The 12018-nt window shown below is 46.8% G+C and overlaps 1 protein-coding gene across 9 annotated transcripts in view; it reads right to left on the bottom strand.

Moving 5' to 3' along the window:
• Nucleotides 1-12018, bottom strand: part of LOC116848044 (protein outspread) — a 255072-nt gene that overhangs the window by 33996 nt on the left and 209058 nt on the right. The gene's annotated exons all lie outside the window — the stretch shown is intronic.

The raw sequence follows: 12018 nt of genomic DNA, 5'->3' as shown, positions 1-12018 counted from the left end.
CTCTCTCTCTCTCTCTCTCTCTCTCTCTCTCTCTCTCTCTCTCTCTCTCTCTCTCTCTCTCAGTGTTTTATGAGGCAAACGGCATGATTTGTTTGTTTATTCATATCACACGGTATACATACGACATTATGTGAGTTGTAATAAGGCGAGCCCATGGTGTATTGCACGCATATGCTATTACACACATACATTTACGATTACGTAATCGCGCTGAAACATCTGAAGGACTCTGTATGTAAGAATTCTTAATACCTCGCTTTATATCCTTGCTCACTTTCCTTTCCTCCTTCTCTCTCCCTCTCTCTCTCTCTTCAATGTGCACGAGAAAATGATGAACATAAACTTCAATCAATCATTTTTGCGACCACCTATACTCGCGGAAAGCCAGAGATACTTGTATCCGCGTGTGCAGTAACGCAGCTCTCGTTCGGGCGCGTATCCTTACGATTTGCGTATAATTTACGCTCGGCCCGTTTAATGAATTCATAAATTCACTCTCGCACGCTTCTGCGAACTGCGTGTATGTGCGTGTGCTCTCGCGCGGAGTCTATCGAAAGTATCCCGCGCGATCGCACGGAACGACGTTCTAGCTACAAATCAATTAGGTACTTTACGACCGTGCGCGTACGCGCGTTCGTGATTCGTAGGGAACGCGAAGCCGAGCGCGTACCAGTACGTCGTAAACGTGCCATTGGCGCGTCTGAAAAGGTCTGAAAACACATCTCGAAAAATTCCAGGCGTATCATTAATCGCGTGCCGAGTTCTGATCGTGCTCCAGGCTTGAGGAACCATCAAGATACCCACGGCGGCGTGATGTTTGATCGGATTATGCCGAATGAACGCGCTAATGACATCGAAATAATCGAACGTGTGGTATTCTCATGGGAACGGAACCGCCTGAATGCGGTTATCTTTTGACCTGCCAAAGGTCACAATATTTTCATTAACATTCTTAATTAAAAGACCAGTCTGCTTCACTAGACATTTGGATGATCCAAACAAATTCTTTTTTCCATGTAGTGTTAAGGCGTGGATACAATCGAGGATTAAATTCTAGGAGCAAAAATAAAATTACATAACGAAACAAGTGATTTTATTCAGTAAAAAGGAAGAGGTGAATAGAATACTGGCCGTTGATGGATCAATTAAAACAGGCGCCAGAATCAGCTCACTGTTTAAATCCTTGAAGGGATGAGGAACTTGAGACTTTCGGTCCTTTAACAGCTCGAAACAACCCTCCCGAACGCAGTACCGTGTCCCCCCGGCGTAGATGTCGCGGGGGACCATCTTACGAGGGGTCCAGCGAGGGGCCTGTTCGCGAAAGGTCTCCGAGGGACGATTACGCCGCCTACTCGCTTCGACGACTTCGAGCACCAGGACGACTTGGAGACCCCGGGCGTAAATCTCGGCGTGGCCATCGTTAAAGACGTCCGAAGATGGGAATTTCGAATCGCCTGAAAGCATCAGCGAGCGCTAAGCATCGCCGGGTCGTTAATAATCCTCTAAGTGGCATTCATGGCACCTCGTTCCCCGTCGCGGCCGTCACCGCCGTCGTCGTCGTTGTCGTCGTCGTCGATGATACTTCCTTCTCCTCCTATCACCCAGAGAGCTAGGCGAGGCTCTTAGAAGCGACGGCGCGATTTCGGAATACGGAATATGAACGATGACGTAGCGACGGACAGGTTCCACCGCGATATTCGCAGACGGTGACACCACCGTTATTATCGGTGGAATCGTACTAATTCTTAACCCACCAAAGCCCATAATTATTTCACAAATATTTCGAATTAAAGATCCGTTTGTTTACGCTTGGAGCGTAACTCTCAGATTAGCATTAGAGCTATTTATATAAGCACACTGCTTGTTGAGGACGGAACAATGGAATTAATTAACATTAATAATTTGGGACAAAGGATCAGTCTAATAGGTTGATTCGCCGCGTATGTTTCAAGTTCGGAGAAATAGCCTGGGACTAGTTGGCTACCGCGGTAAGCTGGCAAAATCGATTATTTCTACTATTTTATAATAAGTTACTGAATTAAGCAAGCGAGATTTATAATGTGTCTAAGATGGCTTTGAAAACTTCGCTTGCTTGATTCTGTTAAAGAATAGTAGAGGTAATCGATTTTGCCAACTTACTCCGGTAGCCAACTAGACCCAGTCTCTCCTACTCGACGCGTGCATCTAATATTGTCAGACATTATTGGCATCCCAATAATTTGATATTCGCGCTAACGACGCCGCGACTGGCTGTCTCATTTGCCATCTTTCTCTCACTGAGACTTACTAAAATTTATTAAGCGTTGACAGAGGGAGGGAAAGTGAACGGGGCGGTTGTTATTTCACGAAATCGATCGTTCCATCGGCCGGCGCGCGTTTTCGCGTCCCTCACCTCCTCGTAGATATCCGCACGCTCGGTCGTACTCGGCCGTAATGACTTCGTAATGCCGAAGATATGCTCGTCGTATAAACTGGTCGGACCGCAAAAGTCTTTATTGGAGTATCGCGCACGGCGATACGCGCGTTCGCTCTCGCTCGCCTGTTTAATTCGCGTAAGGAGGTATTTACGTGTATAATTGTCGAAGCTTCGTTAATTGCTCCATCCAGAAAGTGCGACGGGATACCTCGAGGCATTAATTTGTCGGCCGCCGATGTTTGCGTGGTTATTTTCAGTGGGCAACCCCCTGGCTGCCTCGTCGTCGTCGTCTCATCTGGGAAATCAACAGGGGTCTGTCGGGGGCTGAACAAGCCGGTGGACTTTTTACCAGAAGCGGAACAGGTCCCACCGGTGCGTGCGTGCGTGCGTGCGTGCGTGCGTGCGTGCGTGTATGTATGTGTGTGTGTGTGTACGTGCACACGTAGCAACGTACGGTGCTCGGTGCCGCGAAAAGAAAGATCGATAAAACTAGAAGCTATCGGAGAACGCGGGGGAAGGCGCGACGACGACGTTTAATACATTCCGCGGCGGCGGCTAAAAGTTCGTAATTGTCCCGCAGCGCCCAACGAGGCGGCCTAATGGCGGTCATTACACGTCGCAATGCTGATTACGCGCGATTAAAATCCCATTAATCACCATCGCGCAAAGCTAAACGTAAGTACGGCTGAGTACAAGCGAGCAGGATTCGCGGAGTGATCGTAAGGTCGAAGCGCGACACCTAAGAGGTGTGTCGAACGTCGCTCTTCTCGATTCCGTTCATCGTCGAGAGAGATCCACTTTTCCGGCAATACGCTTCGCGCGATATCATCCCGCGACATCAGGGAGATCGGCGGCTCAGAAGAGAAGCAGATTCGGTTACTCTCCCAGGTAAACTTTCGTGATTATCACCACGTGAGACGATCGATGATGGGATTTGTATGATTTAAATTACACTTGAGATAGATACACTATATTGAATTATTACATTTACACTTCATACACACTAAGGGAAAAATTACCTTAAAATCAACAAATATTTCTTTGATGGGTGCCATTAACATATTTACTTAAATCTAAATTCTCTTTATTTAAATCAAATATTGTTTACCTGATTTAAGTAAACAATATTTGGTTTAAATAAAGAGAATTTAGATTTAAATAAATATGTTAATGGCACACATAAAAAAAATATTTATTGATTTTTAGGTAAATTTTCCCTCAGTGCAGTAATGTGAATTTTTTCTTATAATACTGATGCAGCTGCAAATTTACACTAAATATTACCATGCGGATTTCCATATCGCGTTTTGTATGATATATTGTTTTAGGCAAATATTGATCATTCTTTTCGTATTTTTATTTTATGTGATAAATGTATGAGCGCGATGTGGACGACTCATAAGAGACTGATGCTAAAAATTTATTACGAGTTACGTTCAGATTATATTTTGCATGACACATTGTTTTCATCAAATTGTGATCATTCTTTCAGTATTTCTTCCCTATTTTGTCATTGTATGACGATAACCATTCATAAAGGCAACCTTCGCGAGTGGATATAAAGTTGCCGCCAAATTTACGTCCATCTGAGCTGTGTCGCGAGGAACGCCGGCAGGAAAAGCGACTAGAAACACCGGAGGCTTTCCCCACAGCGATTCTTCCTCCACCTTCTCCTCGGGCGACGTGACGGAATGCGTGAGAATGCGTGAGGTGGAATCTTCTATCCTGTGCATATCAACGCAACGAGAGGCATTTGCGCGCACAACGCATCCTGCACACGCGCGCGTCCGAGGGAAAATTCATCATTCCTTCTCGAAGGAATCCTCCGATTGAAGAAGATGGAAAGCACCTCCATGCTCCTGCCGCGGCCTCTCGGGGATAAGGCAACGGACGGATAATGGGCCGTATCGTTATCGCGGGACTTAATATTCAATACGACTGTCCGATCTTGAATTTTACTTGTTCTCATTCGCTCATGGCGAGAGAGACCCTATCTACGATCAGCCGAGGCTGCTAGCCGTGCGTCCCGGATCGTCCGTGCCGATTCACGTCCGCATTCAATTAGCTGTCGTACGGGCGATCCGCGAAGTCGCGCTGCCGCCGTGTAATCACCCGCCAGTCATCAACGCGGGAACACAATTTCTCGATGATTACCGGCGGAAGGACGGCGCTGGCGGTGGACTCGGCGAGGAAAGATCGACGTGGAATCGTGGGTGCCGGGGCAGAGGGCGAGATCGAGGAAAAGAAGAGAGAGAGAGAGAGAGAGAGAGAGAGAGAGAGAAAGAGAGAACGAAGGAAAGAGGAAACCGACGACGGGGCTGCGAGTCGGTTAAAAAAGGCGATTCGCAGGCGCGCTAGTTAGTTAGTCGGCAAAATATCTTGATAATGCGCGATCCGCGGCCTTTTCACAATATCTCTCTGTCTCATTGTTTCTCTTCCACTCGTTGATATCCGGCTGATTTATAATACAAGGGACGAGAGCGAGCGAGGGAGCCCGCACGCGGCGGTGGTCGACGCGCCGCGTGAAAGGCAACTAGCTAATAGCACGGCGAGCCTCCGCGTTGATTACGTACCATGATTCGCAATTGAAACGCGTGGACCGCCGGTAACAAAGCCGCCACAGTGTGTCTCGGGCAACCCTTCCTCCTCAAGATAGAGAGAGAGAGAGAGAGCCCGTGGTGGGCGACTAATCGGATACTTCGGACGAGCGGGAGGGCTTTCTCTGTGTCCTTAACGACCAATTGATTGTGCTTGCAGATCGAGGTCGCTTTGATCCCGCAAAAGCGACTTTCATCGACTGCCGATAGTTGATTCACTTGTGCCTTGCCTGCACGGCTGTGACAATCGCGACGTATTCCTTACTCCCGCGAAAGGTCGCGCGCAAGGCGAGTGTGAGTGCGGAGACACGATGGTGTGTGTTTAGATTTTATCATATCCAAAAAGAATTACCTTCACGTCCAATTAATGTAGGAAAATTAAAGGAAAATTATTTTCATGCCCGCGCACAATATAAGATACAAAATTTTCTGAAAGTCCTATTAATTACGTGTGACCGTTTGTGCTACATCTACATCGAGATTATAACCGAAGGAAAATTGCGCCATACACTGAACAAACATACACTGAGGAAAGAAGACTTGAAAATTTATTTATTGAATACAATATTTATTTCAGTGAGATACAGTCTATTTCTATAAAGGAAATCTTGTCCCGCCAATAAATTTTCAGATATTTCTTTTTCAGTATAGGCATGCGATAAATCCTGTGAGTTGCCCGATTAATTACTCGCCAGCCATTCATTGTTTAACATCCGTATCGATCGATTGCACGGCGCGTTCTTTTTGTATATTTCCGCGTTATGCCCGTGACCCATCAATATTTCTCGCTCAAGGCGACGCGCGTCCCGACACGCATTAATAACCATCTATCCGTCAATCTATCCGTCAATCTATCCGTCATCTATCCGGTCACGGCGCACCAGGTGGTAAACCTCACGGCGTTCACGCTGATGAAACAACAGCCGTTTCCCGAAGTAACGCGGGTCCCGCTGAAAAATCTCGCGGCGAGATTCCGCTCTATCTGATCCGAGTAACCGCGATCCGACGAATGATCCGGGCGAAAAGTCAAGAAACGTTCACGCTCGGACGCGACGCCTCCTCCCTCCCCCGGCCTAAGTTCCCGATATCCGCGCGCGTTCGCGCCGTAATTTCCACGGGAACGAATAGTCTCTCATCATCTCATCCGCGTCGATCGGACGGCCGCGAAACGCGCGCGTTTTCGTTGAGATTCAAGCGATAATTCGCGGCGATCGGCACCTCGCGGGTCGAACACCGCGTCGACCTCGCACGGACCTTTAATAGCCGCGACCTTTCGTGGCCGCGCGAGCCCACGACAACGACGGAATTTCGTAATTAATAAATCGACGCCGAGGAGGACGTAAAGAGCGGTCTCTCTCTTTCTCTCTCTTTCAACGAAGAGAAAAAGGCTGAAGAGGCGAGGTGAAGGAAGAAGAAAAGAGAGAAGGAGGAGGAGGACTGCGTGGCGACGAGCGCGACGTCGCGCGGCGCGATGCGGCTTCGCAATTAAATTAATGACCTGATGTCTTTATTAATTGACCTCGCCCCGGTTACAAATTGCGGCCATTATCGTGGCTGGCCGAGCGGCCGGTAAGCGCGCGCGCGCGGTGGCTGCTTTCATTAGCGGACAGCGCGGAGGCCGCAGAAGGTCGGCATTAACCGCTGCCGCCTCGATATTAAAGTACTCCATGGACTAATTCGAGAGGCGCGATGTGGGACGCTGAAGGCTCACAGGATAGAGAAGTGTGTAGAATGGGCTTCGTGATAGTTCCTCTCCTATTAACGTCTAACGCGTTCTTCATTTTTTTCTCTTATCAACGTGTGCAGAGTCGCGAGTGTTTCAGTTTTCGATTTTGAGTGGTTCGATTGGAATATCCGTTATTTCATTCAGCTCATTCGAAGGGCCGACGCTTCGGCGGAGATCTGCGAGTCGTTTGAAACATCTTTCCTTTCGTTAGATAATTATTTTCCACATCGAGAAGTCATAATTGTATTTGAGTCAGAGATACCCCGTATATTTTCTATTTTAATTTTTTAAGTTAAAATTATAGTTATTTTAGGTTCCAATAAAAAAATTCTATCACTACTATGGGTATCAGAATACGTTGGATTATGGTCGCGAATAATCGGTTGACTTCCTCCTTTGAAATCGTCGTGGTTGCGTGTGTCAATTCGCGATGTCAATTAGCATAACATCGAAAGCGCGCCGAGAGATAGCTCCGGCGCTACGCTGTAATTACCGGCTGTGCCGAGATTAGAAGACACGTCGAGATTAGGAACAGGTACGTAAATCCGCGATCGGAAAAGTCTCACCGCGAATATCGTTCTCTCTCTCTCTCTCCCCTCTTCTTCTCTTTTTTGATCTGTTTTCTGTTTTTTCTGTTGCCTTCGCAAAGCCAGCTCTCGATTCCGCAGCGCATGTTCTCCCGGTCGGTCGAAGCGGCGCGGCGCTCCGGAGTTAATTTCGCGGCCGAGATTACGGCGATGCCGGCGACTCCCTGGCCGCCCGGCTCATAAGCGGAGAAGTTGTAAGCGACGTCACGAAATTAAATGCCCCGCCCTGTGTCGATGTGTACAGCATATGCTGGTCGTATGCGCGTAGTCGCTCGCGATTGCAACACGCCCGAGCCCACGAGAGTAAACCAGGAAACGCACATGTGCGCGCACACATCACCAGTCTGTGTACACACGCACACACACGCGCGCGCATCACACACGTGCACCGCCGGCCGGCGAGGTACACGTATCATGTACATATAACGTATTTACGTAGCCGCGCAGTACGTATGTACCGCTTGAGCAATGAGAGCCTGAGTATACCATCGGCTCTCGCGTCGTCCACCATCCGGTATCGCGCTATTGGACATCGCCGGCATTCCATCACATAACGCACGTATGCCGCGTACGAATATGCGCGCACATTCGCGCGTCTTTCCATCAGAGACAACGCCGTTTCGATCGAACGTCGCGATGCGACCCTCCCCATGTGAGAGGGATGAAGCCGCCGAAATTCGCGCGAGTTTGCTTCTGACGGATACCTACACGGAAAAAACAATTCTGTTGGTGCAACCAACAGAATTTTTGGTTGCTCAGGGATCAGACGAAAACTCGGCTGTAGGAACGGAAAAATTTCTTTATGAGACTTCTGCATAGTCAATTGTTCTCAGTTGCCTCAACCGAGTTCTAATATCGTTGAATGTTCAGACGAATATTTTCGGTTGCGACAATAGAAATATTAGTTTTCATAACAGAGATATCGCTTCTGATTACCTAATTTTCAGTTGATTCCTATTTGTTTATACCAACTGAAATTTTTTTGCGTGCACATGGAAAGAATATTTTATTTCTATTCTAGTTAAAAGAAAAACATTTAATCTCCCAATAATTTTTCCGCGAAGCAAAAAATGCACTAATAAAATTTATCCATGTCTAGGGTTTACATAACCTTTTAATTTACGAATATTAAATTTCAAACATTAATGTTTTGTACATTAATTTTTTATTAAGTAATTTAATTAATTATTGTTTACAGTTCCAGAGGGTCAACGAATTAAGACTATAAAGACCAAAAACTCTGTTTCTCTCAACGAAAACGCGTTTAGTTGTGCAATATTATTGTGTTTATTCAACTATTCTTTTTTCTCTGTGTACGATGAAGAAATGTAATTTAAGATCCTTGAGTTAGTTTCACTAGCTTCTTATAAGCTAACCAATTTTTTGCTCTTGAAATATTCCGAGGTGAAATTTCACTCACCACGAGTGAAGATAATTATGCAACGAATTAAACTTTCTACACAATTCAGTAAACGTGTCGATCTTTTAAGCTTGATCTATAATGAGGTATTTTTGCTTCCTGTTACTTTTTTTATCTCTTTCTGACTCAAGTCTTAAACCTTAAATTAAAAAAAGCCAGAAAATAAGAAACAGGAAGCAAAGAACACATTGTAGATCAGGCTTTAATCCGCGGAACGGTATCTCGCTCCGCGTCCAAACCATCGATATTAACTGAGCGAAGGGCGAGGTACTTTATCGAGTACTTTAAATGCGAACATAGGTACTTTATCGAGTTATCGCAAATGTGCATGCGTTATACTCGGCGCGGACTTTCTTCGGGCTTTTGTCGGTCTATATCTGCGCGCGGCGTAATGAAAATCCTTAACAACTGACGTTTATCGACCACGCGGACGGAAGGCGGGCCGATCGGCTTTCGAGATCGCACACTCTCGTTAAAGCCATGACGAAACGATCGGAATACCTCCGTGGCCGTGGATCTTACGACAGTGCCGTGCGGCATGTCGCGGGATTACGCACGTGCGCTTCTCTCTTCCGCGATGTGCAAGCGTATCTGTAATTGCAGTGGCAGGTGCCACATCAATCTCGCGAGCACCGTAACAACCAATTTTCTCCGTTCTCTACGACGCGGATAATGGAAATAGAATAAATAAAGAGGCAGAGGTGGGAGTAGAGTAGTACACGGAAAAAACTATTCCGTTAGTGCAACCGAATTTTCGGTTGCTCAGGGATCAGACGAAAACTCGGCTATAAAAGCAGAAAAATTCCTTTATGAGGCTTCTGTCAATTGTTCTCAGTTGCCACAATCGAGTTCTAATATCGCTGAATGTTCAGACGAATATTTTCGGTTGCCACAACAGAAATATTAGTTTTCATAACAGAAATATCGCTTCTGACCACCTAATTTTCAGGTGGTTCCTATTCGATAGCCTCAACTGAGATTTTTTTGTGTGTACATGGAAAAAACGGTACGGTTGGCCCAAATATATTCGTGTGCCAACTAGATTTGATACTGATACTTGTTGCTTGGTATTGCAGAAATATTTCTCAAGATTCTCTCCCAGATTTTATTAGTGTTAGAAGCCGCGATGATTGCGTGCGCGCACGCGCGCGACCGGGACGAAAAGAGCGCGCCAGCGCTACACGAAACCGCAATCTCTGACACGCGAGAAAAGCGCGCATTTCTCACATAGTTCGGGCCATTTGTATTATGCGCGAGCGCGCGGGCGATCATTACCCTCTTGGCGGGGTAATGCACGGTAATAAGACGCGTTTTAATGACTGCTTCTCGGACCGCCCGGTAACGGATAATACGAGATCGCACGCGCGCCCATACAAGAGAGAGTGAGTGAGTGAGTGAGTGAGAGAGAGAGAGGGTGGAGAGGGAGAGCCGAGCAAATCCAATTGCGACGAGCCAATACAGCGATCGATACGGTGCGAATGAAAGAAGAGAGAGACGATGGAAAAAGAGAAGGAGGTGGGGAAAAGAGCCAAAGTCGAAATTATCTTATAACCGCTCACATGATGCAAGGCGTTGGCGTAACTCCGGCGAGAGCAGGAGCGACTGCGTGTTGCCTCGTCGTCGGAGCGTGTACGAAATAAATTAAGTGCTTTATCGCGCGTCAGAGATTAAAACACGATTACCCCCGGCGCGCGCGATTCAGGAACGAATTTCTCGCGACTCTTCTCAACGAGTCGCGCGATAGCGTTTAACTCTCCCCGACCCCCGTCCAATTAGGAGAACGTCCGAAAGGATCGTTAAATATTTTCGCATCGCGCGCTGTGAGTAACACGTCCGCGAGTCCAGTGCGACTGGAGTTTGAGTCGCGAGAGAGCTCGACAACGGGGAGTTTCCCCGAACGGGACGATCGCGGAAAGAAAATCAATTTTCCACGAAGCGGAGAAAATTTCGGCGCAACGCAGCCGCGTGAACGATCTTCGACACGCGAGGCTCGGAACGATTTCTATTACGTGCAAGTGTGCGGCGATCATTACCTCTCTCGCCACGGTAATGTTCGGTAATCAGATGTATTTTAACGAGTAGCCGCGGCGGCGGCCAGGTAGAGAAGACTCTACCCTATACATATATGTATACGAATGACCCGCCAGCTCAAATCGCATTTCTAAGCGACGCCGCGGGATCGTTGCACCCGGGACGAGATCACGCGCGTGAACATGAGGGAAGAACGCCCGCAGAAACGAAAGGGAAAAAATACGAGGTGCCGCGCGGAACCGCCGGATGTGCCTTCGACTCAGCAGCACACTGAGAAAAGAAAATGCTTGGTATACTACGCAATTACACAGAGAATAATTACTATAAATTGTATAAAAGGAAACTATTTTTTATATTAAATTCTACTAACGTTGTACTATAGCGATGATAACCTAACGTTGCTGCTACCATTTTACTATAAAAAATATGGTTTCTTGTCAGAATAAGGAGATATAGATGACGCCAAAAGTGACTATCATTCCAGCGAGATTATTTTCTCTCGGCGATATAAAGTTACCATCGTTTAAAGTGAAAATTCACTGACAATTTGCATTTATATTTTATGTTGAGGATAATAAGAATGTCCAGGCACGCGTCCAGACACTGGTACTTTTACCTAAGCAACAGTTACCGCAAGAATTTTCCCGACTATGATTACTTCACTATATAATTATGGTCGCAAATACCAAACAACTTTTTTCTCCACGCAGCTTTCTCCTTCGATGTCGCGGTTTGTCAATGAAATTTGCTGCTCAATATCGATTTTTCGCAGATCAGCGCTGCGACGTCAAGCATGGTTAAACAGCACACGAGAAACTAATCTGACAAAAACTTTTCACGCATTACTTCGAAATGGGGAAGTCGACGGCGCACGAGGTGCGCCAACACGACCGTCTGCGAGTCAGCTGCAGTCAGTTTGTTCATTTGTACGGATATTTGTGGAGTCTGAGGTATTATCTGTATGTATATACGAGACGATACATGTAACGGCGAAAGATCATCGTGCGGGATAATGCGAGTCGGGATAAACGTACCCCGAAACGCGTTGCACCATCGTGTCGCGACTTATGCAACAACGATAAACGTCGACTGTGGCCCTTCTTCCAGTGGGACTGACGTAATAATCGACCCGCGTGATTTTTGAAAGTCGCATTAGCCAGAGGAAGAGAGGAAAAGAGTGAACGAGCAAGAGAGAGAGAGAGAGAGAGAGAGAGAGAGAGAGAGAGAGAGAGAGAGAGAGA

This window comes from Odontomachus brunneus, unplaced genomic scaffold (genome assembly GCF_010583005.1).
Source record: "Odontomachus brunneus isolate Ranch 3 - 2012 unplaced genomic scaffold, Obru_v1 Obru_scaffold_088, whole genome shotgun sequence".
Taxonomy (NCBI): domain Eukaryota; kingdom Metazoa; phylum Arthropoda; class Insecta; order Hymenoptera; family Formicidae; genus Odontomachus; species Odontomachus brunneus.
This window is presented reverse-complemented; position numbering and strand designations above follow the sequence as displayed.